Source organism: Kogia breviceps, chromosome 5 (assembly GCF_026419965.1).
Source record: "Kogia breviceps isolate mKogBre1 chromosome 5, mKogBre1 haplotype 1, whole genome shotgun sequence".
NCBI classification, from domain to species: domain Eukaryota; kingdom Metazoa; phylum Chordata; class Mammalia; order Artiodactyla; family Physeteridae; genus Kogia; species Kogia breviceps.
In genome coordinates, this window is record NC_081314.1 from 96,424,793 (window position 1) to 96,452,161 (window position 27,369).

At 39.1% G+C, this 27,369-nt stretch overlaps 1 long non-coding RNA gene and 2 pseudogenes across 1 annotated transcript in view; 1 reads left to right on the forward strand and 2 right to left on the reverse strand.

The window, feature by feature from the left end:
* Positions 1-27,369, forward strand: part of LOC136794267 (uncharacterized) — a 154,141-nt gene that overhangs the window by 108,563 nt on the left and 18,209 nt on the right. Inside the window, exon 2 of the long non-coding RNA XR_010840792.1 lies at positions 4,111-4,258. This is a non-coding gene — a long non-coding RNA (uncharacterized lncRNA). The remainder of the gene's footprint in view (positions 1-4,110; positions 4,259-27,369) is intronic.
* LOC131756868 (mitochondrial import inner membrane translocase subunit Tim17-A pseudogene) lies at positions 15,986-17,307 on the reverse strand (annotated as a pseudogene).
* Positions 17,465-17,885, reverse strand: LOC131757745 (phosphatidylinositol N-acetylglucosaminyltransferase subunit P-like; annotated as a pseudogene).

The following is a 27,369-nucleotide window of genomic DNA, read 5'->3' on the forward strand; positions in this document are numbered from 1 at the left end:
GGCTGCTTTTAAAAAATGGCACAGGGAGGCATGTGTGTGGACTACAGGTGAGGCACTTGGTGCCTCCTGTTCCTCCCTCGCCCTACTGTAACTGTGAACAGACACACGTGGCAAACCCAACCTAAGAAGGGCATGGTCACTAAAAGTTCAGACCCTTAGATGTGATGAAAATTTGCATCACATCATCAGGTAAACTGCCAAGAACTGCTGAGATGATTGATAAGTGTGATGGGAACCCAAAATGGATAGTGGAGGAAGGAGAGGATGAGGACCACTTGTAGCCCTGAGATCAGCTGCCAAGAGAGGGGATGTCGTTCATCTCGCTAATGTTACTACCTCCTTCTAAGTTTCCCCCAGGAAGATAGGCCCACAGGGACCACGGAGGCCTTGCTCCCTGACCTCGGCAGCACAAGGCATGGACTACAGAGCCATGGAAGTACATTACCCAGATCTACTGCAGACAGTAGCATGCCTGAGGGCCCCAGCTGCTCTCTGGATCCATTATTTTCATGTTTAGGCTACATTTCCCATGGGTTGTTTCCATTGGAACAACCACTGAGCAGGTATCCTAACGCATGCCTATTCCTGTGAGGTAGGGACTCCTTTGAGAGGCAAGTTCTTGACCTTAAACCTTCCTGGAATTATTCTGCAGTCTGGGACCCTTGCTACTCAATCCTCCTTCCTTCTCTCTTTCTTTCAAAGGGGTCAGACATGTTAGGCAGCCTAAAGACTCTACTCCTCTGGCTTCCTCTCTGTTTCAACCCTTACAGGCATTTCCCCAAGTACATCTCTTGTAAATTTAATTCCATATTTGCATGTGCTTCTTGGAGGACCTAAACTAACAAATTTGGACTTGGTTCTGGCAGATAGTTACTTGAGGATCAGCTTCATGTTACTGAGGCTTGTTTTTTGAGCAAGTAGAGATTTTATTGTCACGCTAGTTTAGCCCTACTTACGTAAGATGTAACCTTCCTGGTGTGGAGTTCTCCGTGAGGACACCCCACTATGGCTGGATGGAAGTTAAATGTTTCCCACTCTTGTGCTAGTTTTGGGAATTGTTCAGTGTTCAGCAATGGGCACAGAGGGATCTGTATGCAAATTTCTGGAAATTTTTTCTCTGCACACCTTCTTTCTTGCTGATACTCTGCCCTGAAATTCAAGACACTTGTCCCACTCGATACTAATCCTTGTCTCACCTCAGCAGGACTGCTATGCTCTGTTCAAGCTCCTCCTCCTGCAACGAGGTCCAGAGTGCTTAAACCCAGAAAGGCAGGACAATGGTAGGGTCACCTTGTTCCACCTGCTGTGATCAGTCCTTTGCTGCCATTTGACCCATGTCTGAAAAGCTGCTTCACACAACTATTTTCCTAGCTTCTTAAAACACTGATAGCTAACCTTTTTGTAAAGTTTCTAATATATGTATTTGGAGGTATAAATTTCCCATAAGCATGTGCTTTCACAGCATGCCATGAAGTTTTGATATGTTGTATTTTCATTAGAATTCATTTTAAAATATTTTCTAAATTCCACTGTGATTTATAGGTTGACTCAGGGGTCATTAGGGGGATGTTCCTTACATTATGACCATTTGGGAAATTTTTAGTCTTTATATAATTGATTTCTGATTTCATACTCTTACAGGATTTCAGTCTTTTGAAATTTGTTCTGACCATTTTTGATTAGTCATATGGTCAGTTTTGGTAAATGTCCTGGATATACCTTAAAATAAGTATGCATTCTGAAATGTTTGGATGTAATGTTTTATATTATGTCTTACTCATATGCAGTGTGCCAATACATAGTAAATAGTAGGAGCTCGATCCATATATATATTTTTTTTTATAAATTTATTTATTTTTGGCTGTGTTGGGTCTTTTTTCTGGTGCGCGAGCTTCTCATCGTGGTGGCTTCTCTTGTTGCAGAGCATGGGCTCTAGGCACGCGGGCTTCAGTACTTGTGGCTCATGGACTCTAGAGCGCAGGCTCAGTAGTTGTGGCCCACAGGCTTAGTTGCTCTGCGGCATGTGGGACCTTCCGGGACCAGGGCTCGAACCTGTGGCCCCTGCATTGGCAGGTGGATTCTTAGCCACTGCACCACCAGGGAAGTCCTCGATCCATATTAAATAACTCAAAAGTTTATTCCTACTGGTGGCATTTCCAGACCAAACAAGTGAGGATGATAATGATGTCACATGGATGTAGGCAGAGAGAAAATTATTTCTGGTAAAATGGAACTTCAAAAGAGGAACCCCAAGTCAAAATGTGCAGTTTCCCCCCTGCCTCCCCGATTCCAGCCAATATTAATGCCAACTCTTTAGGTTATGGAAATTATTCCAACATTTTTCCTTCCTGTGTTTCTACCAATTTTTCCTTTGTTGGTTGTAAGCTCTGTATCACTAGTCTGTGTGATAGTAGAAAATAATATCTTAGGAAAAATTAATGACACTGATTTATAAAGCTAATAGAAATACAAGAAGTGATTAATTTTATTTCTCCAAACAATTCATGATTACTTCTGAGATTACATGAGTTTAGAAGATATCTAATATTGCTATCCAATGGTAAAATGTTTCAAATAGAATAATTTAAAAATTTTCCAAGTTCTAGGGTCACTTTCTATTTCTTATAAGTGTCACTCAAGGTTAAAGCTGTTAACATACAGCTTCTAGGAAATACATTTAACCTTCCTATTTAACCCTTCTGCCAACCTTGTTCTGGACAATGAAATTTTGATGATAGAAAGAAGAGAGAATATGGATTTAGATAAGGCTAACAACACATTCTCTAGGCTTATGAGATGGCTTCTGTGCACTGTCTTCCATCTCTTCCACCTCCGATTCCAGCCGCGGCTTTGGTGAACAGTTCTGGGCAGGTTTCATCCTGCTCTGTGCTGACAGTGCCTCATCTCAGGGTTGCGTCAAGAATCTAGCTTCCTGTCCCAAAGCTTCTCTGTTGCAGCACATGTGATGCTGTAGTACCAGTGAGGGTCTCCTCAGGGGGTAGTTAATGCCCCATGGGAGCAGCCCTCAGCACGCAGGTGATAGCTGCTGAGAGATAAATCCTTCTTTTCATCCCTCAGGCAGACTGTTCTGAGCCAAAGTTTGTTAAGAATCCTGGGAAGGCTCTGCACTAAGTAGCCATGAACGCTAGTGGACCACTCAATAACACTACCTTGTTTTGCCTCGACTTTCTCTTTTCCGCCTGTTCACTCCCCTCTGTCTCATTCCTGTTCTCTGGGATCACATTCCCAAACAGAATGTGTCTACCTTTGTCTCAGGCTCTATTTTCAAGAATAACCCAGATTAAGACCGTAGGTAAATAGGTTGTTGATAGACTAAATAATACAGGAATAGAATTTCTCTTGACTCTGCACACGCTATAAGGAAACACTTAAGGGAGCCCAGTTCATGGTAAGTTCGATGATTTTCCAATCCTTTTCCTTTTTGAAAGTTCATCATCGATCCTGACGGCTGAATGCCTGAAGAAAGAAGTTGGTACAAATTAGCTTATAATTGAATAGGCAAATTTCTTTGTGATGACAGCTCTAAGTGTTTTTTCTTTGTGAGGCAGCCCTCAGCTATTTGATTGGATATTTCAATCTAATAAGGAGAAACCCTCAGTCTACTTAATGAGGTAAAGCTTTTTGTTGCTTTGGAAACAACCATATCACATTTCTTATTCTCTTTGGTAAAAAGCAGGAGCTTTTACTGTAATCCTTTTTGCTAAGACACTCAAACATACCTTAAACATTTAAAAAATACTGGAATACTGTCAAGACTTTCTTATTCATGAAAAACTGAAGAAGTATCTTGAAAAATTTGGAGGTTATTAGGAATAAGTTAAGGTTGCCCACATGCCAGCTCTGAGAAAAATGTTATCAGTTATAATTTTTTACTCACTTAAGGTACTGAAGACACTACAGAGAACAAAATTGGTTAAGTCCCCCTCCGTCTTCACCAGAACTTATACTCTACTGGTGGGGAAAGTGAGACAGTAAGGAAATTAAATAATTAAAATACATAGCATTTCAAATAAAGGCTACATATAAAAATAAACTGGGGATGGGGAAATGAAGTTGCAAGTTTTTTGTTTTGTTTTGTTTAATTTCTAGGTCTTACTGAGAAAATGACATTTGAACAAAGACCTGAGGAGGAGAAAAGAGTCAGTCATGTGGATGTCTGGGGGAGAACCATTCAGGAAGTGAGAAAAACCATCCCAAAAGCCCTGAGATGGAAAGATGCCAGTGTGGTTTGCGAGAGGTGAGCATTAGAGACGAGGTTAGAAAGGGCATGGGGCAAGGAGGAAAGGACGCAGTGGCAGATCATGTGAGAGAGGGGTTCTCGATGGATGTAAGGCCACACTATGCACCAAGGGGATATTTTGAAAAACTGGGAGGACATTTTGGTATTACTGTGATTGGGGTGGTACTATGGGCTTTCGTGGGTAGGCAACATTTATGCTCAAAGTAAAGTAATTTTCAGGACAGTTCCACCCGACAGAGTAATTTTCCACATTTTGTGTGTCTTTAAAATGCCCTGCTGCTCATTCGTGTAGATGTAAAACTTTATTTATGCTAACTTCTAAATTCCATTCATGGTAAGCTAGGTTATTGGGATCCACTCCCCATTGAAAACAAGTAAATGTCCTGTATAAAATATAGTTGATTAATTTTGGAAAGCTTTTGCTAATATTTTTTCAAATATTTTTCTGCCCCAGGCTCTCTCCTTGCTTTTCAGGAGTTCAATTTCATGTATGTTAGACCATTTGATACTGTTCCATCAGTCACTGATGCTTTGTTTATTTAAAATATTTTTTTCTCAGTGCACTTATATTTGGATGATTTCTAGCAACCTGTCTTCAAGTTTAATGATGCTTTCATGACTGTGTCCAAGCTACTGATAACCTATCAAATAATTTCAGATATTATATTTTTCAGTTGTAGGATTTCCATCTCATAAAAAATATTACCCGTATCTCTCTCGAAATTCTCTACTTCTTCACATATTACATCTGTTTTAGTAAGATTCCTTAACATGTTTATCATGGCTAAAGACCTTGTCTATTAATTCCAGGATCTGTACTGATTTATATTTGTATTGATTTATGAGAAAGGTGACACTGCAGAGCAGTGGGAAAAGAATAGTCTTTCAAGAAGAGCACCTGGGTCAGCGGGAAAGCTATATGAAAAATAAATTAACACTTAACTGCACACCATACTCCAAAATCAATCCTACATGGTTAGTAGATTTAAAGATTCAAAAAAACATTATGTTTTTATTTTTAATTTATTATTTTTTAAAAAATGTATGGCATGTGGGATCTTAGTTACCTGACTAGGAGTCGAACCCTTGCCCTCTGCAGTGGACGCATGGAGTCCTAACCACTGGACCACCTGGGAAGTCCCCCAAACATTATGTTTTTAGATGGTAAAATAGGAGAGGGTCCTTGTAGACAATGGTTTCTTAGGATAGCAAAGGTACCAACCATAAAAGAAGACTGAAAAGTTAGACTTCAATAAAAATTTAAAATTTACAGTCATTAAAATTTAACAATGAAATGGTTAAAATGCAAGTCACAGATTAGGAAAAGTGTTTGTTTGCAGTACTCATACATGAAAATGGACTCACTATAAATCAAACAGAAAAAGACAACCTCACCAAAAATGGAATAAAGACCCAAAAGGCATTTTACTAAAGGGGATAGATATTCAAACGACTAATAATTACATGAAAAGGTGCTTTTTTTCATTAGTCATCAAGAAGTGTAAACTGAAACCACACAACCACCAAATGTTGGTGAGGGTGTGGAGCAATGAAAAGTCTCACATGCTGCGGGTGGGAGTGTAAATTTGGACAACTGTTTGGCACTATCAACTATAGCTAACCATAAACATAATGTATGCTGGAGCTATTCTACTTTTAGGTATATATCCCAAGAGAAATATGTATCTATGTGATACATATATAGCTTTAGATACACATAATATGCTGATTAGTATAGTAATGTTCACAGCAGTATTATTTGCAATAGCTCCAAACCTGGAAATAACATGAATATTCAGGATCAGTATAAGGGACCAGCCACAAAAGACATATGACTCCATTTTTATGAACTATCTAGAACAGGCAAATCTATAGAGACAAAAAATAGATTAGTGGTTGCTTAGGGCTGGAGAGGATGCAGGGTAGGGGAGTGACAGCTAAAGAATATGGAGTTGTTCTGAGGTGATGAAAATGTTCTAAAACAGACTGTGCCTGTCAATGGTTGCACTTACCTGTGAATATACTAAAGAAACATTAAACTGTACATTTTAAATGGATGAAAATTGTATGGTATAGGAATTATACCTTAATATAGCTGAAATTTAAAAAATAACAGTATAAACGATAAACTGCAGCATATTCACACAATTAAATGCCATACAGCATATAATAAAATACAGACCTGTTACATGCAACAGTGGATGAATCTCAAATGTAATATGGAGTGAAAGAAATAAAATACTACAGAATATTTACTGAATAATTCATTTCATGTGAAATTAAAGAAAAGACAAAACTAATCTTTTGATTATGATTATATCTGGGGAGAAGTCGCCCTTGACTGAACAGGGGCTGGAGGAGCTAGCTAGGCACGCTCTATTTCTTGATCTGGGTGGCAGCTGCAAGGTTATGTTTGTGTTAGTCTTTGAAAGTTTACTGAACTGTATATTTACAGTTTCACCACATTTTTGGATTTTGTAATTCAACAAAAGTTTATTAAGAAATTTTTTTTAGAAATCCTGTTCAGTAAGTTGTCCTATTAATATGCATTGAAAAGCTGGACTAGAAGAATTACATAAACATTTTGATAGTTCATTTTTGTGGGTTAGGAGTGTGCTGAATTTTTATTTTTGTCCATATGCTTTTCATTATTTTCCAAATTACCAGAGTGGACATAAATATATTACATCTATCAATAGAAAAAATGCTATATAAATACAGTTGTCTGAGATCTTCTTGTATTGTTTATACTCATTTAATCACAGTGTGAGGACTTTGGTTTTTGCTCCCAGATAGGAAGGGATTGTCATTTTAGAGTGAAGGAGGGTGTGGCTGCTTGTCTGGGGATTTCCTGGCAGCCCTCCCTACTGCCAGGAACTCAACAGCCACTCAGTGGAGAAGAGCAGAGGTGCAGGTGTAGGGGCCCCAAAGATGGTAAACTAAGCCTCAGTAGGTGGTGCCCAGTAAGCCCGGTGGGTCGTGGTCCTCCTGGAACCTGAGTCTTTACTGCAGAACTGTGGTTGGACCAGAGGCTGAAGCTCTAGACTCCGTGCTGGGTAAACTGAAAGACTGTAATCTAATCATAGTAATCCCCATGTTTTTGTAAAGCCCGAAGCTAAGAGCCGGTTTTTTTTTTCTTACATTTTTATGAGGTTGTTAAAAAAAAAAAAAAAAAAAGGAAAGACAAACAAATAAGCGACAGAGACAACTGTTCCTGCCTTGCAAATCCTAAAATATTTGCTATCTGGCTTTTTACAGAAAAAGTCTGTCAACTCCTTGATTAAGAAACTCTAGGCTGAAAACTTTTAAGGTATTTAAAAAATGTTACCTGGGTAAGCTCTGGTTGGCGAGAAGCCCGGTGTGGAATGAGCCTGCCCGGGCATTTTCGGTCAGTGGTCACGAGCTGTAGCACTGCCCAGGCTCGTCAGAAAGGAAGTCAGAATCCACTAAGGAGAGTGAAAAGAGGTGAACGCTCACCTCTGGAGAATCCAGCCTGCACGGGAATGGCCAGGCACCAGGGGCCGCACGCAACGGGCTCTTCCGGGCAGAGGGCTCCAAAGGATAAGCGTTGCTCCCTGCAGCCCGCAGCGGATCGCAGAGGAGGGGGGGCGGGGTTCAACTGGGAAAGCAGCGTCGTCACTCCTGGAGAAGACAGCGGAGCCCCCTCGGGAGCTTTCTCTTCTCTCCTCTGCTCCAGGCAGCTGAGGTGACTGCGAGGTCTGCCCCACCTCTGTTAACTTTTGGAGAAGCGCCGCGTAGGCGCGGCTGCCACCTAGCGCCTGCGCAGTGGTCGCTCGCAGGGTCCTCCCACCGCGCAGGCTCGGCGGGTCCGTCCGCCCTAGGAGGAGTACGACCCTGCTTCGGTACCCGAGGGAGGAGGAAAGCAGGGCGGAAGGACATGTACAGTGTGTTTTGCTGAACAATTTGAGAGTGAGTTGTGGACATCATAACCCTTCACCCTTAAATGTTACCAATATTTGACCTGCGCGGAAAGACCATTTCATTTAATTCAGCCTAATATCGCAGTACTATCCCCTGAGAATAAGGGATTCTCCTACATCAAGGTTTATCAACTGTGGCGCTGTTGAGTTTGGCGTGAAGTCTCTTGTAGTGAGGGGAGTGGAGCTGTCGTGGGCATTGTACAGGGTTCAGTAGCACTCCTGGCCTTCACACACTGCTGGATGCCAGTAGCACCCGGACCTCCCCTCCCCTCCCCAACTTGTGACAACCCAAAATGTTTTCAGACATTATCACGTGGGTGTGGGGAGGGCGGGGCAGGGCAAAATCGCCCCAACTGCGGACTACTGGCCTATAGGGTCACATTGCTGTGTCTTTAGGAAATGTATCCCTAGGCTTTTCAGAGCTGGGGAGGCGGAATGCACTAAACGTTGTTACATTACTCTAAGTTAATATACAGTCTATGTTAGAATTTCCTCCATTGTCCCCCCACGCCATCCCAAATCCTTGCTTACCCTATTGTCTGTAGAATAAAAATCCAGGATATAACAAGGATCACGTATCGATTTTAGTCATCAAGTCTCTTGAGCTTTCTTCAGTTTAGACTGCTTCCTCAGCCTTTTTTGCTGATTTTTTTTTTTTTTTTTTTTCTGGCATTGACTTTTTGGGGAAAGTTCAGACCAGTAGTTTAACAGAATATCCTTCAATTTGGATGCTCAAATGGGTCCTCGTTGAAAGACTGACGTTGAATTTTGGCTTTTCTGGCTGGAATTCCACTTAGGTGATGTTGTATACGATGTTTTCTGTTTCACAGACCTATTTAGCTGTTATAACAACATTTAATTTTCAAAAGCCCATTTATCTCGCAGTGATTTGAGATACCACTTTTATCACATACATAAATTTCCACATTGTACGTGGCTCTACATCCATATTTACTATTTTTTTCTATTGATCTGATTGTCTACTCAAGTGCTAATATTATACTGTTTTAATTATAGAAACTGTATAATATGTTCCAATATCTGGTAGAGCTAGGCCTGCCTTATTGCTGTTTTCTTATTTTAATTTCCTGTTTTGGGGGGACATAATCTTGCTTATTTATTTTTTCCATGTAAACTACAGAAACTAGCTGCATAAAAATACTTTGAAAATTGACATTAATTTATGAATTTGTATTATTCAATTGAGGAGCAAGGTTTATTTTTCCTTTTATTCAAGTCACAGTTTTCTATCTTTTAGGAAAGCTTTAAAGTTTTTCTCATATAGGTTTTGCACAGTTCCTATAACATTTACTCCTAGGATATTTTTTCATTTTTCTTGGTAATGTAAATGGGGTCATCTCTTCTATTTTCCCCTATAATTGCTTATTGCTTAAACATATGAAGACATCGATTTCTACATGTAATTTTGTATCTCGCTCTCATATTGAATTTCCTATTGCTTCTAGTTTTGCATTGATTCTATTGGCATCTCTATTTATACTTTTATATAATTACAGTGATTATTCATTTTAAATCTCAAATTGCCCGTCTTTGGCTTCTGTGTTCATTTGATAACTGTAAATGTCTTGATAGCTTCCTTGCTTTTGGATACTTTAAGAGTCCCAGTCTCGTATTGGAACAGTCTCATTTACTGCTCCAGACCTAGAATCAGCCATTTCTCAAAGGAGACTTCATTGCTTTCAGTGAAAATGGTATTTGGTGACCACAATCTGTGCATGTAGGATGTTCATGGCTAAAAGGCTTGTTGTTACTTTTCAGACATTTTAATACAAGATCTAGGAAATATGTGGTTTTTCAAAGAAAAATAAATCATAAATTTGTGCTGGTACTCCAATTCTAATGAAAGGTTATAGAATTTTTTATTTATTTAATTTTTATATTGAATCTCTTTTCTGCTGAAAATCATGGTTCCTAATAATGTTAACATAATTGCTTATTTACTTTTTCCCATAATATATGTTAGTTTCAAAATAACAGAACCAATGTTATAATGAATTATAAAAGTGCTAAATGCAGTTTGATACAGCTAGGTTTATTTGTTTCAGGTTGTTTTTAAATCTAGGTTGCTTAATTAAAAAGAAAATTAAGTCCAAAGTGGGGAGAAAAAAAAAAAAAGCAAGTCTTAATATTTCTAACTTTTTGAGTATAATTTCTAACTCATTTTCTCTCATTTTTATTGATACAAATATTTAAATCTATGAATCTTTTTCTAAACACTCTTTAACAGTATCCTGTAAACTCTGATGTCATGTTTTCATTATTTTTTTCTAGAAAATTTCATTATCAGTTGTTATTTTTTCCTTGAGTCAAGCGAAGTTTAATAGAAAAATTTTAAATTTCACAGTGGGAAGATTTTCTTATGTTTTGATTGTTATGGATTCATACTTTTATCATCTTGTTGATAGAGAATATTATTTGTACTTTATGTAATTTATTGAAGTATAGATGTCTCTGTAATTATGGAGTCAATTATTATAAATATTTTTTGGTACCATTTTTGGTCTTGGACCAAGGGAAGTATACTAAAGTCTGCTATTATTTATGTATTTCTAGTCTCTTTGAGTCTCTTGTAGTTTCTGCTGAATGAAAGAAGCCACTGTGTTATTTGCTGCATATCTTTCATAAATATTTTATTTTCACTGTGAATTGTAGCATTTAGCATTTGTAAAGTGCTCTTTGACTTGGTAATAGCTTTGGGTCTAAATTCTTCTTAGTTGGATTTCAAAATCTCAATTCTTTCTTTGTATTTTCTTGGATACCTTTGTGCATCCTTTCATTGTTAGCATTTCTGAATTGTTTTAGGTGTGTCTTTGTCTTTTATGTGCAGCAAAGAGTTGGGTTTTGCTTTGGAATCAACCGTTTTGTCCTTTTAATAGGGGGGTTAAACCCTCTGTTGGTAGATATGTTTGGTTTCATTAGCTCATCTTTATTATATGTAAGATGTAGCATATAATATTTGATGATGATAAGTGCTATTGAGGAAGATAAAGGAGGGGGAGGAGAGTAGGAAATGCTAGGGGGGAGTTTTCTATTTTAAGTAGGTGGTCAGGGAGAGACACAGGGAGAAAGTGACTTTCGCACAAACTCTTGAAGTAGGTGAAGGAATGAGTCATTGGGATAAGTGGCTTAAGACTTACCCTGACTGAGAGAACAGCAAGGCCCGGAGGTACAATATTACTTGGTGTGTTTTCAGAGAACAGCAGGGAGGCTGGTGTGACTGGAGTGCGGTGTGCAGGAGAATAGTAGGAGACAGGCCAGGGGGGATAAAGTCGAGGGTTTCAGATAGGGCCCTCAGTCTCAGGGAGGGAAAGGACTATCCCTTGATGAGGAATTTTAGTGCCAGATGTTGAAATAATATTACTTCTGCCATTCCACAGTCATAAATTAATAACTCTGTAGGAATGCATTAGTAACTCTGAGAATTCCAGCCTAGGTGGGAGAAAGAAGCCAGTCTTAACGGGTTTTATATTTGGGGTGCAACTCAAATTATGCATGAAATAGTTTAATCTCTGCTGATTTTGAAGGTTGGATTATGAAACACCTTCCAATGCAGTGGAAATGATCCTTGAATATATTCCTCAAATCTCTGATGTTCCAGTTTCTACTTTATATTCTACCCCCAAACTCATCAGATGTAGCTTCACAACTGCAGCTTTTTGCTGTTTAGCTGAAGACGTGAATTTGCAGGGGAATAACTTTATTGAAACATAGCAATGAAATGTATCTTGACTAATAAATGTTTAAAAAGCAGAAAAACATTAAAATTCTATACAGAGACGCTTGACCAAAGGCCAGCACACAGCACAGTTTCTTGAATTCTTTTAAAAAGTATTCAGCTTAAAACAGTTTGTTCTTTTTATAAAGAAATATGTTGTTTTAACAGAAAACTGTATGACAGAGAAGGTAGAATGAAATGGGTGTATCTATGAGGGAAGGGTTAAGGGTGAATTAAGTAATCCAGGAAAACAATGTTTAAGATTCCATTGGATGGGAACAGAGAAGGGACAAACTTTCAATACATGCAGGATTACTTCTTCCTTGTCTTTTTGTGTTTCATTTTGCTGCTCTTTAATTTTCTCTTTCCTCTTTTTTTTTTCTTCCTTCACCTTTTTTTTTTTTCCTTAAGCTAAACTGTCAGTGAAATGCTGTCTGAATAAGTCACAACTCATAGAAAACTGAACAGTGCATTGTAAAATAGGACACAAAACAAAAGACTTCATCTGAGAGCTGAGATCATCGTGTTGGGGTACACAGACCCAGTGCAGCAATTCAACAGTGTTTCTTAGTGCCTGAGACAGTTTCCACAATTCTTGGTGTGCTATTGCCCCCTGCTGTTCATGTGGAAACACTGACAACAGAAATAGGTTTTCAAAACGTTCCATGTTTTAGTCTAATGTTAGCATGCTATCAGAAAGTTAGACGAAGCAGTTCAAATATTTAAAACAATAATTTAAGGAATTGTTTTCTAAAAAGCTGAATATCAGAGAAATCCCAAAGCATCTTCCCTACTCCCCAATATATCAAAAAGAAATGTATGATTCTGTTATTTGGCTAATGAATCTAGTTTCCTTTTTAAGTTTCTCAAGAGAGCAAAGCACAAGGCAATTGAGGTATCTCAGAGAAAAAGTGGTGCAGAAAGCAGGGAAAATGGAGGGCAAAATGTGCAAAAGGAGTGGGTAATGAATAATTTACGTAGAACGAGGGTAAAGCAGTTCAGTCCTGAACAGATCATTCGCATTCCTCTGAGGGTGTTGGATAGAAACTGTTTCGTCTCCACAGAAGAGCGTGGATGGGTCATTTGAGAGCTTTCAGGTCTTCTGCTTCCTTGTTCTTGGGTTTGGTCATGAAAACTTCTCAGAACCATTATGATGTGAATTGGGCTCCCTGAAGCAGAGCAGAAACATATAATCCTTGGGGCTAATTTCCTGATTTACTCTGCAATTTCTAAAGAGGTCTGGGCTGTCTACTGGATGGAAGTCAGCCCATGTGCAAATATGTGTGTTTGAGCATAGGAGTTTCATGTTATTTTTTCCAGGTTTCATAACTCTAGCAACCATGGGCTGCTAGTTCCTGCATGCCAGTTCTTCCAGTGGGATTAGGTAATTAGGTTCCAGGATCCCCTCTCACTCAGTAAAAGCAATTTAAAAACTAGGGGCCTTGTTTCAGCATTTTGTTTTTGCTTAGACTCTTTCTCCATGAGGAACATGACTAAAGAAGAATCTTTTAATATTTAGAAAATCACACGCATATTTATATACAAAATTACATCCTGTTATGATAAACCTAGAAATCCAGCCTGAACTAGTGTTGAAAGATTTAGTTTTGGCTGTAAATACCACCAAGAATGTCATTTCTAACTTCTGAAGTCCCCACCTCAAAGGCACAAATGGTGAATTCTGAGATAAAAATTTGAGAAAACATTTACATCATTTATTTCAGATAACAATAAGCTGATTCCGTAATACTTGAGGTAGTTACATTCACAGTGTTGGTTTTAGTGCTTATAGAATTTTGTTTCTCCTGTGTGGTATTTTACTGTTTACTTACTCACTTAAATGTGTATTTTCCACTATGGCAGATGTTAAAGATATGGTGAAAAATATGATAGACTCTGCCTTTAAGCTTTTTATAGTAGTTTAGCAAAATGTAGAACAACAGTATGATAATCACATAAGAAGAAGCCAAGAGTAGAAAAATAATTTCCCATTCCTTTTCACTTTATCATTTTATTCCCTTTCATTCCCTTCCATGTCATTCCATTTCTTCTCTTTACTATTTTATTTGTATTCATGTTTAAATTACAAATCAGGAAAGCTGACTATCCTTTTTATTTATCTTTGCACAATCCCTAGTACTCCAGCACTTTATACAAAGTTTGCATATATTTGTAATAAATATCTGCTGAATGAAATATGAGCGCTTACTAGTCGCCTTAGTACTATGCTGTGCCTATGTAAACTAGATGCACATTTGATTTCAACAGAGGAAAAGAGTGAAATTAGGGGGAATTTATATAGACCTAGATGGAAGTATTAGAAATATTTTTTTTGTATTCAAACTCTAAGGGGTAATGAGAAACTTTTTAAATGAGAAAAACTAGAACACAAAAGTTCCACCATGTAAGTACTTGAATCTTTTTTTTTTAAAAACATCTTTATTGGAGTATAATTGCTTTACAATGGTGTGTTAGTTTCTGCTTTATAACAAAGTGAATCAGCTATATGTATACATAGATCCCCATATCCCCTCCCTCTTGAGCCTCCCTCCCACCCTCCCTATCCCACCCCTCTAGGTGGTCACAAAGCACTGAGCTGATCTCCCTGTGCTTTGTGGCTGCTTCCCACTAGCTATCTATTTTACATTTGGTAGTGTATATATGTCCATGCCACTCTCTCACTTCGTCCCAGCTTACCCTTCCCCCTCCCCGTGTCCTCAAGTCCATTCTCTACGTCTGCATCTTTATTCCTGTCCTGCCCCTAGGTTCTTCAGAAACTTTTTTAAAAAATTCCATATATATGTGTGAGCATACGGTATTTGTTTTTCTCTTTCTGACTTACTTCACTCTGTATGACAGACTCTAGGTCACTACAAATAACTCAATTTCATTTCTTCTTATGGCTGAGTAATATTCCATTGTGTAGATGTGCCACATCTTCTTTATCCATTTATCTGTCGATGGACATTTAGGTTGCTTCCATGTCCTGGCTATTGTAAATAGAGCTGCAATGAACATTGTGGTACATGACTCTTTTTGAATTATAGTTTTCTCAGGTTATATGCCAGTAGTGGGATTGCTGGGTCATATGGTAGTTCTATTTTTAGTTTTTTAAGGAACCTCCATACTGTTCTCCATAGTGGCCGTATCAATTTACGTTCCCACCAACAGTGCAAGAGGGCTCCCTTTTCTCCACACCCTCTGCAGCATTTATTGTTTGTAGATTTTTTGATGATGGCCACCCTGACTGGTGTGAGGTGATACCTCATTGTAGTTTTCATTTGCATTTCTCTAATGATTAGTGATGTTGAACATTCTTTCATGCATTTGTTGGCAATCTGTATATCTTCTTTGGAGAAATGTCTATTTAAGTCTTCTGTCCGCTTCTGGATTGGGTTTTTTGTTTTTTTGATATTGAGCTGCATGAGCGGCCTGTATATTTTGGAGATTAATCCTTTGTCAGTTGCTTCCTTTGCAAATATTTTCTCCCATTCTGAGGGTTGTTTTTTCATCTTGTTTTCGTCTTTTCCTTTGCTGAGCAAAAGCTTTTAAGTTTCATTAGGTCCCATTTGTTTATTTTTGTTTTTATTTCCATTTCTCTAGGAGGTGGGTCAAAAAGGATCTTTCTGTGATGTTTGTCATAGAGTGTTCTGCCTATGTTTTCCTTAAGAGTTTGATAGTGTCTGGCCTTCCATTTAGGTCTTTAACCCATTTTGAGTTTATTTTTGTGTATGGTGTTAGGGAGTGTTCTAATTTCATTCTTTTCCATGTAGCTGTCCAGTTTTCCCAGCACCACTTACTGAAGAGGCTGTCTTTTCTCCATTGTATATTCTTGCCTCCTTTATCAAAAATAAGGTGCCCATATGTGCATGGGTTTATCTCTGGGCTTTCTATTCTGCTCCACTGATCTCCCACGTCTCCCACGTTCCCTTGAATAGAAAAAGGTGCTAAATGTCTCTTCATAGCCTATGTGACCATAGTTGTCCCACCTACAGTTTTAAAAACAGACTGAACTTGATCTTCTGAAATCCTTCCTTGAACCGCAGCTCATTCTATTAAAGAAGTCCTGGGAGAGCGGTCCTCCTGGTACTGTCGATAGTCCGTAGAAGGCGAGGATGGTAGTTGGAATGAAGGCAGCTAGGAGGGGTCCTCAGCAAACGGAGAACTGTTGGGAAGCTGGGCAGAGGCAAATCTGGTCAACGAGATACCAGCTCCTTCGAGGAGAGCTAGCAGAATGCCACCCATCGTGGCTGACCCAGCCATGGCCACTGGTCCATTTCTTGCTGCCAGGATGGCTCCTGTTAAGGCACCACTCGGGATGCAGTTCCAGGGCTCTTCTTTCCCTCTGACTTGAACCATTACTGCAGTCAATCGTGGAAAACGGACCTCCCCAACTGCAAAGCTACCTCCCAACTGCAGAGCCCTGGTTCTAATAGCTGTCAGAGTCCCTCATAATCTGTGGTTTACTCCCACCCGAGAACTGCGAAAATCTTTGCTTGAAAGAGCCCACCACCTATGGCTTCCATCTTAAAGACCCCATCACAGTCGTCCACAGCGTGCCAGGGGCAAGGCTTGTGCCATGTACTCTTCCATCGTGACTCTGCCGCTCCTGAATCTCTTTTGAATGCTTATCGTAAGTTGCCAAAACATATGAATTTTCAACATTTCTGCCTGTGCAATTCTTATCAGATCTGAGTACATGCAACCTATGGAAGTTGTGGTAGAAACTTGAAGATAGGTAGCGAGCAATGATGATGCCTGTTTTTCAGAAGGAAGCGGAAACTTATTTTCTTTTTGAATCAAGAACTAACTTATCAGTGTTTCACTGTACAAAATTTACAGTATATTGGAACATGTTTTTTGCCAACTTAATGGTGTAACCCAAATTGTCTGCTCCTATTTAATTGTTCTACTTAAATTGTATTGAATGCCAATATCTAAGAAAACTGTCAGCATAAATGGTTCCAGAATTTCATTGGGTTACTGAGAAGTGGATCTTCTTTGCAAGTATACTATGTTATACTATAGAGTATTCTATATATGTAGTTTTCATATATAGTATCTATATGTAGTTGTACTATGAAGTTATCTATATCTATATAATAATGCAGTATTCCATTAAGGTCTACTATTTGAGAACATTTACTATATATATATATATATATTTTCTCGGTACGTGGGCCTCTCACTGTTGTGGCCTCTCCCGTTGTGGAGCACAGGCTCCGGATGCGCAGGCTCAGCAGCCATGGCTCCCGGGCCCAGCCGCTCTGCAGCATGTGGGATCTTCCCGGACCGGGGCACGAACCCGTGCCCCCTGCATCGGCAGGCGGACTCTCAACCACTGCACCACCAGGGAAGCCCGAGAACATTTGCAATATTAATGGAACTTAATCTAAGAGACGTTCAACTTACTTTTTTTTTCTTTTTACATTTAAATACTGGATATTAATAAGAAAGATAGTCAAAATAATTATCAATATTATTATGTCAAAAATAGTAAATGCTTGGTGTTAGTCTACATACAGTTCAGTTTTTGGTGTAAAGTTCTTTGGTTGCAAGAAGGAATATTTAGTTTACTTCTCTAATAGAAATATCTTCTAATGCTAGATGGCCTCTTGGTATTTCTTTTGCTGTTGATTTTTAGCATCATTATCTGTGATTACGTGAATGGAGTTGAGTGGGGAGGTACTCATCATGTTTATTACAAATAAGACTATGTAACGGATTGCTATAGTAATAATGAGGTAGACAGGCAATGCAACTGCCTGATATTTTTGAGGCCAATAGGTTAAGCCTAAGGCGTTCAACCAAGATTCAGGAATAAAAGGCCACATGAGATATAGTGTGCACCAAAATTGGGAGCTTAACAGCAAAGAAAGCCATAGATCACTCGTTCTGGAAATGGCAAGGGTGACTTTTCCACCATTTTTTCTGTGGCTGTAGACAATCTTGGGCCCGTCTTGCTGACAGCTCGGCCTCCTGAGTGCCGAGTGCCCTGCAGGAGGAGAAATTTAGGGAAAGGCCAGGTAGCGAGGGTGTCACCCGCTGTGGCGCACCACCTTCGTACCGGGCCGGAGGGTTTAAGCTGTAGAGTAGGTTTATGTTCTTCTTACTTTCCCATCTCAAGTCCCATGGACTCTGCCTAGAAAGTTTGGAACTGTTTTCTGGTAAGTGGTCGTGTGGAAATTAGTATGGAAGAAGCTCACAGGGTTTAACAAATAGTTGACAGGAACTGTATTTTAAATAGCGTAAAGACTTCTTTTAATTTTAGTATTTTGTGACTCTTCTTCACATCAGGCATTGCATAAAAGCATGTGGTTGAGAGTCCCCCTGCCGATGTAGGGGACACGGGTTCGTGCCCCGGTCTGGGAAGATCCCACATGCCGCAGAGCGGCTGGGCCCGTAAGCCATGGCCACTGAGCCTGTGCGTCCAGAGCCTGTGCTCCGCAACAGGAGAGGCCACAACAGTGAGAGGCTCGCGTACCGCAAAAAAAAAAAAAAGAAAAGCGCCAGCTTCTGAGTTTCATATGTGCAGTGGTTTCATGTCTAGTCAGTCGTCACAAGGCATTTTATAAGTGCTTCATTGCATATAGTGCTGGGCTAGGTGCTGATGAGGGAGAACAGCACAGACTGTGTTCCATCCTCGAGTTATTTATAATAGAATGTGAGAGGAATAAAAAGAAGTCCGAAAGCACAGAATTAGAAGAAAAAGTAAGGTAGATAGTGTCTTGCTTCTATTTCAGTGAAGTGTCTTTGGGGAGGCTTGGTTAGTATAGGGTAGAGTGCTTAAAACTGTTGAAGGTACAGACCTTCTCAAATTATCCACCTAAAAAGTTGGAATTCATGAATATAGATCTCCTCTGTATAGGAAGCAATCTGCCTGTCTCTGTCCCTGTCTCTGTTTTGCTTTGAAACCCAGATCTCTGTCTGGATGGCTGAAAACAATGGTAATTATTAGAGCTCCTCATAATTGATCACTCTTGCCAAAGCCATATTGATAGATATGGTTGGGATTTAGGAAAAAAACAATAGCCCACATTACTTGGAAAATAAAAATAAATGTGCTGCTGAGATGCTGAAAATATATCATTAAATAGCCTAAGAGATATAGGAAATAATTTATGTATGTTTTAGGCTGGTCAGTATGAGGTTTGTATTTTAAATGGTCTCTTCTCTCAATTCAAATTGCCTTAGGCTTCTGGCTTTTTAAAAATATTTTGTATTCATGAACACTTCTTTTATAATTGATGGGGATATTTGCTTATGGCCCAACTCTAATTTGTAAGCCGTAAAGTTCATTTATTTATTCATTCCACATCTATTATGTATTTACTGTCTGCCAAGATACGATGATAATGATTGGTCTTTATGTTAATTTTAAAGCATACTTAAAATTTTGTGAGCTCTATTTACCTAAATTCCAAGAAATCATGTTCAGAGAACAAATCAAGGCAAGAGCAAGTGGGTCTGTTACATTTTGTCTAGATCTCTATTGTAGCAGTTATCACACTTTCCTTTTTTACATTAATTTTGCCTGCTGGAATGAGAGCAGAGCATGGTCTGGATTTGATCATCACTGTGTTCTCAGCATCTGACACAAAACTTGAAACATAATAGAGACCCAACAAGGGAGGTTTGGATGAATTTAAAGCACCACATACACAAACATAACATTGTTCTTTCTGAAGACATTTTTATTTTCACTGGGTGTCAAGGCCGTTTCACACTCTGGAATATCTTCCTCTAAGAAGAGGCAAAATCTTTTCGTAAAACCCTTGTTATCTAAATATCTTTCTTCCAGAATTAGACTGAATATTGATCCGAAGCACTTTGACTTGCCTTTGAATTTGATCTGAAGCACTAAGATTCCCTCTTAGTGGAATCTGATTAAAATCATTTTTGTTATAATTAAGGTCTTCAGGTTCCAAGTGAGTATTTGCTTGACATTTATGAGAACAATTACTTTATATTAATCTTAATAATATTTTTCAATTTGCCTGGTAGGTAAAAATCAGGCTTTAGAGAAGCACTTCTTATTTGGGAGATGCTGATGATGAGCTTTCTGAGGAACCCTTCTTGTTCACCTAGCATTTGTTGCTTTCTATGTTTTCAGTGGGTTTATGTCCACCTAAATACGTTTCATAAGTGCTTTGAGTATGAAACAGTACAGAAAGTAGACAACAATCATATGCAGCCAGAGGATTATGTAATTCACATGAAATTCTTGATGATTCCCATTGAGGGTGGGAGTTAATGGTAGTACTTCGGAGTAAAATTCCCTGATGCCACATTTATTAGATCTCATATGGGACTGATGGGATTGTCACTTACCATTGAGTAAATTGTGCACTGTACAAAGAAACTGATCTAAGGTGCACACTCTTTATATCATAGACTTATCAATTTGAATATTTATTGAGACAGTTTTATGGCAGAGGGTAGTAAAGTTTCTTGTACAAATAAAATTAGTATATTATGATATATTTTCTGGCAAATGGAAGTAAAATGTCTTGAGGAAGAGGTACCTTGTTTTTTTTGTTTGCACAAATGCTCTGTATGGGCTAATGGGGATCTGAACTTGGACAAGTTACATAACTCCTTTGGCCTTCAAGTGAAGATATTAATTCCTACCTCACTAAATTGGTTGACAGTGTTAGACATGTCTGGCATATGGTCAGCATTCAAGAAGTGCTTTTGAATGAGTATGAAAGCACTGAGTTTAATGTATGTGGTAAAGGTTTGATAAGTTGCAGCTCATTTTTGCCTTGAATAAGGGGAATTTTAGAGGGATTAAGTATATGTGTAAATATATGTATTTGAACCTTTGAACTTAAGTGTTTCACATTTTACACTTATTACTATGTGGTATTACCTTGGATATCCCTACTAAGATGTTTGGGGTCCTGAGGGGTATGCATCCAGCATAAAGAAAATTATGATAATGTGACCCATTGAAAGGAAAATAGTGTCTCATAGTTGAGTTTCTTTTGGAATCCCCAAATACTGGAATCCTAGGTTTAGAAGGGTCTGTTTGAATTTCCCTTGATTTATCAAATATGTATTAGTCAGTTATTAATGGGAGTATCTATGCTATGCACTAGGGCTGTAAAGATAACTAAGATACTATTGTCAAGTAGTTGCAAGTCTTTGCATGAACATTTCCAGGGACAATTCACAATTACTAACTTGATTTTTAGGAATCTCTTTTATGACAATTCAAAATTTGTCTTCCTGTAACTTTCATTTATTGGTGTTAGTTTTACTCTTTGGGGCACGAAAAATAAGTCTGATTCTGTGATAGAAAGGTCTTTCTTACTTATTAAGGTAATTAAGGCTTTTCAGAAACTTCTGTTCTTCAGGTTAAACATCACTGTATAAATCTGCTGTTTCTCAAGCCTCTTCTCCCTCTTGCTCCCATTAGTGCCTTCCAGGTCATCTACTTACCTCTAAAGATGTGGTAGCCACTGGGTATTCAGGGCTCCAGATGTATACCGACCACTGCAGGATACAGTAGTATGATCACTTCCTGCGTTCCAGATTCTGTCCCTCAAATCTCTCTGAGTGCTCATTGTGTACTGTCTTTAAAAGTACTGTATTTATTTTGCACAAGTTACCATGTAAAGTATTTTTGGGAAAAGGATAAGTGACCTCCTTAATTTCTTGAGGAGCTCTTCATATACGTGTGTTAGTATCCAACATTCCAAATGGGAACTATTGAGGCTACCTTGCTAGAGTTCTGGGTTATTGAATTACGATTTGGAAGTTATTTTTGGTCCCGTTGGTTAAAGCCACTGTAATTCATACATTTTCTGACAGCTAAGAGGTGACTGACTAGCAGAGGAAGGACTTCTATAGTTTTGCACAATCCATTTCTATAAATTATTATCTCACTTAAACTTTTTTTTTTTTTTTTTTTTTCTCGGTACGCGGGCCTCTCACTGCTGTGGCCTCTCCCATTTTGCGGAACCCAGGCTCTGGACGCGTAGACTCAGTGACCATGGCTCACGGGCCCAGCTGCTCGGCGGCATGTGGGATCTTCCCAGACTGGGGCACAAACACGTGTCCCCTGCATCGACAGGCAGACTCCCAACCACTGTGCCACCAGGGAAGCCTTTTTTTTTCTTTTTGATGAACAAAGAATATGACAGGGAAAGAATTGTTCTACTTATAACTCTAAGCACTTACTAAAAAAGCTGAATATCTTAACATTTTTATTTAAGTTAACAAATGTGTGGAACTCTCTTTATACCAGGTGTACTCTGATTCAGTGTTTGGGACAAGTAGCCCTGCCTAGCAGAGTGCTGGAAGATGCCAGTTATAACTCAGCCACAATTTATAGGTGTGTGCACTGCTTTGCTTTGTTCCTTTTAGTAGAAGGAAAGGACAAAGAGAGATGCAGTAATTAATTGGAAGGTGGGAACAGGCGGGGAGTGTTTGGCAGTAGTGTGGGTTAGAATTAGATGGGTAGTGTGTTAGTTTCTTAGGGCTGCCATGAAAAATTACCACAAACTTCGTGGCTTAAAACAACAGAAATTTGTTCTCTCTTAGGAGGTCAGAAGTCCAAAATCAAAGTGTTGGCAAGGCCATGCTCCCTCTGAAGGCTCCACGGAAGAATCATTCCTTGCTTCCTCCCAGCTTTGGTGGCTCCTGGCCAATCCTTGGCATTCCTTGGCATGTAGATGCATCACTTCAGTCTGTCTATGTTTTCACATGACTTTCTTTCCTGTGTCTCCTCTTGTCTCTTTGTCCAGATCTCTCTCTTCTTTTTCTTATAAAGGCACCAGTCATTGCATTAGGGCCCAGCCTAATCCAGCAGAACCTCATCTTAACTTGATTACATGTAAAGATGCTATTTCCAAATAAAGTCATATTTACAGGTACTGGGGGTTTGGATTTGAATATATCTTTCTGGGGAGCACAATTTGACCAACAACAGGTGAGATGGCACTAAATCATGGAACACTTTAAATATAACAGGTAGAATAGTTAGGGTTTTATTTATAAGCCAGTGGAATCACTGGAAAATTTAAGCAAGGGTACTGATAAGATACTTATTACAGGAAGGTCTGGCAGCAAGCATTATGCTTCAGTATACTGAACTGAAGATGAAGTTTAGAGGCTAGGATATTAATTAGGTGTATGTTGCAATGTTCCAGGAATAACATGAATGAAAGTTTATAAAGGAAGTTGGGGAAGAGTGTATTTTCCAGAGGTGGCTCCAACAGTGTCTCTCATACCACTTGCTCTTCTGCAATGAGACCTCCTTACACCTTCATCAATAGTTGGTGTCTGTTTCTCTATCCATGAACTTGGGCAGAGCCAGTGACTACTTTGAAGAATAGAATAGGGTGAAAGTGACACCACCACACCAGTTATATGCAAAGACTTTTCTTGGCCCAGCAGCTTTAACTCCCTTACCTCTTGGAAGATAGCCATGATGTAGGAGGTATGACCCCCCTGAGACCACCGTGCTGTGCTGTGTCTCAGTTTGGTGTTTCCAAGCCATATGGAGAGGCCCTAGAGGTAGGGCCAGGGCTGGGGTGAGGCAAGTGTGTTTTCTAGGGTGCAAAATTTAAGGAAACACTTGGCTCTCAGGTGTATTTGCACAATACTGAGAGTGAGCACCTCCTTAAATTTTGCACTCTGGGAGATTCACTCTTAAGAAGGCACTCATTCTCAGGGGTCAGTAAGTACTGGGGCAGCACTTGGGAATTAGTGCCTCCTTAAATTTTGTGGCCAAGACACCTCTTCTTGCCTTACCCTAGTCCTCGCCATTCCTGGAGGATGACATACCAAATGGAGAGAGAGAGGAGAGGGGAGAGAGGAGAGAGAGAGAGGGGAGAGAGAGAGAGAGAGGAGAGAAGAATGGGCCGGTAAGGAGCTTGAGAGGGAGAGAGAGAAAGAATAAAGCAAGAGTCGTGCAAGACATTTAAGTGAGGAAACCATCTTGAATATTGATCTTCTGGCCTTAGCTACCAGCTGGATCAGGTAGATGAGATGAACCACTCAGCTGAGTCCTCCTTAATTCCTGATCCACAAAATCGTGAGTTTTTTTATACAGCAATATATTACGCAAAGCATTCTTGCCAATATTACGTGGGACTGAGAGTTGACTGAGAAATACCAGGTAGCTGTATATTTGCTCCATTCTGATGGAGCAAAATATGTTTGATTGCTACTTAGGGAGAAGGGATGAAGAAGGTGATGTAGAGAGATTATAGTCACTGGCAGCCTAGGAAATAGAATTTAAAGCTTTGCTTTTTCAACGCTCTGCTTAAACTACATAGCCATACAACTTTTAATGTTTGAAGTTGGCCAGAACAAAACGATATACACACTCACAGTTTGAGTCTTTATAGAAACAAAGTCTGTTTTGATCTGACATGTAGAGGGTTGTGAAGTTCTCATTTTTAAAGCAGATGGTCTGAATTGTGATGCTAAATGAATACAATTGTCCTTGGATCTCATTAGCCCTCATATGGGATGGAGGGAACTCTGTATAGTTATTTCTTTTTGGCTTTGTCTGAGCAAATCAAGCTTTGAAATGAAAGGTTTAGTTTTTACAAAGGCTGAATTTACTAATTTTTTTATTGAATACCTCTGTTTCATGGTAATTTACACATTCTTTCAAATGGTTGTTGGAACATTTATTTATTTTCCTTTGAAGTATTTTCTAATTACTTGTAAACAAGGCTGAGAGAAAAAGCAAATTTGGAAAAACAATTAAGAAAGGGACTGTTTGGCAGAGGAGTTGTATTACACATAAAATTAAATATGATAGATATATATTTTAAAAAATATTTTCTTTTATTTATTTATTTTTGGCTATGTTGGGTTGTTGGGTCTTTGTTGCTGTGCGCGGCTTTCTCTAGTTGCAGTGAGCAGCGTCTACTCTGTTGCAGTGCGCGGGCTTCTCACTGCGGTGGCTCCTCTTGTTGCAGAGCACGGGCTCTAGGGTGCACGGGCTTCAGTAGTTGTGGCATGTGTGCTCAGTAGTTGTGGCTCACGGGCTCAGTAGCTGTGGCTCGCGGGCTCTAGAGTGCAGGCTCAGTAATTGTGGCGCACGGGCTTAGTGGTCCGTGGCATGTGGGATCTTCCTGGACCAGGGACTGAACCCATGTCCCTTGCCTTGGCAGGCGGACTCTTAACGACTGGGCCACCAGGGAAGTCCCTGATGGATATTTTTATAATCCTTCAGTTCATTTTATAGGTTTCTCTGCTTGCTCCTACAAGTGGGCAGTGAGTAAAGATTTCCTGACCCATTATTCATTTCAACAAGGTGTTAGACATTTTTATGGCCTCCTAGAGTACTTATAATCTGTACTACACAATTTAGCACCTAATTATATTAAGTGTTGTATTGTTCATTATTATATCATTATTGTTCCCTCAAGTAGATTATATGATCTTAAAAGGCAGGGACCATATCTTATACTGCTGTATTTGTATTACATCTAGTATAATGCTGGGCATGGTATCCACTTGGGAAAATTTAATTGATAGAAGTATATTAAGTAATTTTAGTCCCTCAAAGCTCAGTGAATGTGTCTGTGGAGCATTTGTCATGGCTCTGGACTTAAGGGCACCGAGATAGGCAAGTTACTTTTCCTCTCCCCAGGGAATTTGTCGTCAAGTGGAAGTACCAAGGTGAAGGATTGCTTTGACTGATGAAGTGACTTCTCCTTTTTCCCTTTAGTGTCAGACCAGGGCAGTTGAAAAGCAGAGAGGCATGTGCCATTGTGCTACCATTATCATTTTGATATAGATGATGGTTGACATTTTTTCCTTTTCATTTCTTCAGTTGGACAAGTCAGCTAATGGTGTCTGACCTGGAAAGGGATGGGTATCTTTTTTGGCTGAGCAGCTAGGCTAAGTGGGTTGGCAGCCTTTACCTTTCTCTTGTTTTGAGTGAGCATGCTGTTTCTCAGGGCATTAGATCTACATTATTATTATTATTTTTTATTGTGGTAAAATGTAAGTAACCCCAAATTTACCATGTTAATCATTCTTTTTTAAAATTTTTATTGAAACATAGTTGATTTACAATGTGTTAGTTTCAGGTGAACAGCAAAGTGATTCAGTTTATATATATGTATGTATATATATACACATATATATGTATTCTTTTTTAGATTATTTTCCATTATAGGTTATTATAAGATATTGAGTATAGTTCCCTATACTTCAAGGTAGGTCCTTATTGATTATCTGTTTTATATATAGTAGTGTGTATATTTTAATCCCAAACTCCTAATTTATCCCTCCCCAGTCTTCCCCTTCGGTAACCACAAATTTGCTTTCTATGTCTGTGAGTCTATTTCTGTTTTATAAAGAAGTTCATTTGTATCATTTTTTTTTTAAGATTCCACTTGTAAGCGGTATCATACGATATTTGTCTCTCTCTGTCTGACTTACTTCACTTAGTATGATAATCTCTAGGTCCATCCATGTTGCTGCAAATGGCATTATTTCATTCTTTTTTATGGCTGAGTAATACTCATTTTAAACATTTTAGCCATTCTTAAGTAGACAGTTAAGTAGCATTAAATATATTCACATTGTTGTGCAGCCATCACCAATATCTATCTCCAGAACTTTATCATCTAAAATTGAAACTCTGGGGCTTCCCTGGTGGCGCAGTAGTTGAGAATCCGCCTGCTGATGCAGGGGACACGGGTTCGTGCCCCGGTCCGGGAGGATCCCACATGCCGCGGAGCGGCTGGGCCCGTGAGCCGTGGCCGCTGAGCCTGCGCGTCCGGAGCCTGTGCTCTGCAATGGGAGAGGCCACAACAGTGAGAGGCCCGCATACCGCAAAAAAAAAAAAAATAAAAAATAAAAAAAATAAAATAAAATAAAATAAAATTGAAACTCTGTACCCATTAAACAGTTACTGCCCATTTTCCTTTCCCCAAGCCCCTGGCAACTACCATTCTACTTTCTGTCTCTATGAATTTGATAACTAGATACCTCTTACAGGTGGAATCATAATGTTATTTGTCCTTTTGTGTTTGGCTTATTTCACTTCACATAACATCTTTAAGGTTCGTCCATACTGTAGCATGAATCAGAATTCCATTCCTTTTTAGGGTTGAATAGTATTCTGTTGTATGTATATATAACATTTGTTTGTCCATTCATCCATTGGTGGACATTTGGGTTGCTTCCACCTTCTGGCTGGTGTGAATAATGCTCCTATGAACATGGGTATACAAATACAGATCACATTATTATGAGCACCAATACTGATTTAATGCTCATGGTGAGCAAAATATCCTTATCACCCATTAAACTATCTGGAAGAATCAACATGTCTCTGGAATTTCATAACTTGAATTCAGAGACTTAAGTACTCATAGGAAAATGTGGCCTTACAGTATTTTTTAGATTAGGACTGTGACCAGTACTTGCATTCAGTGAGTATGTCTTGTTTA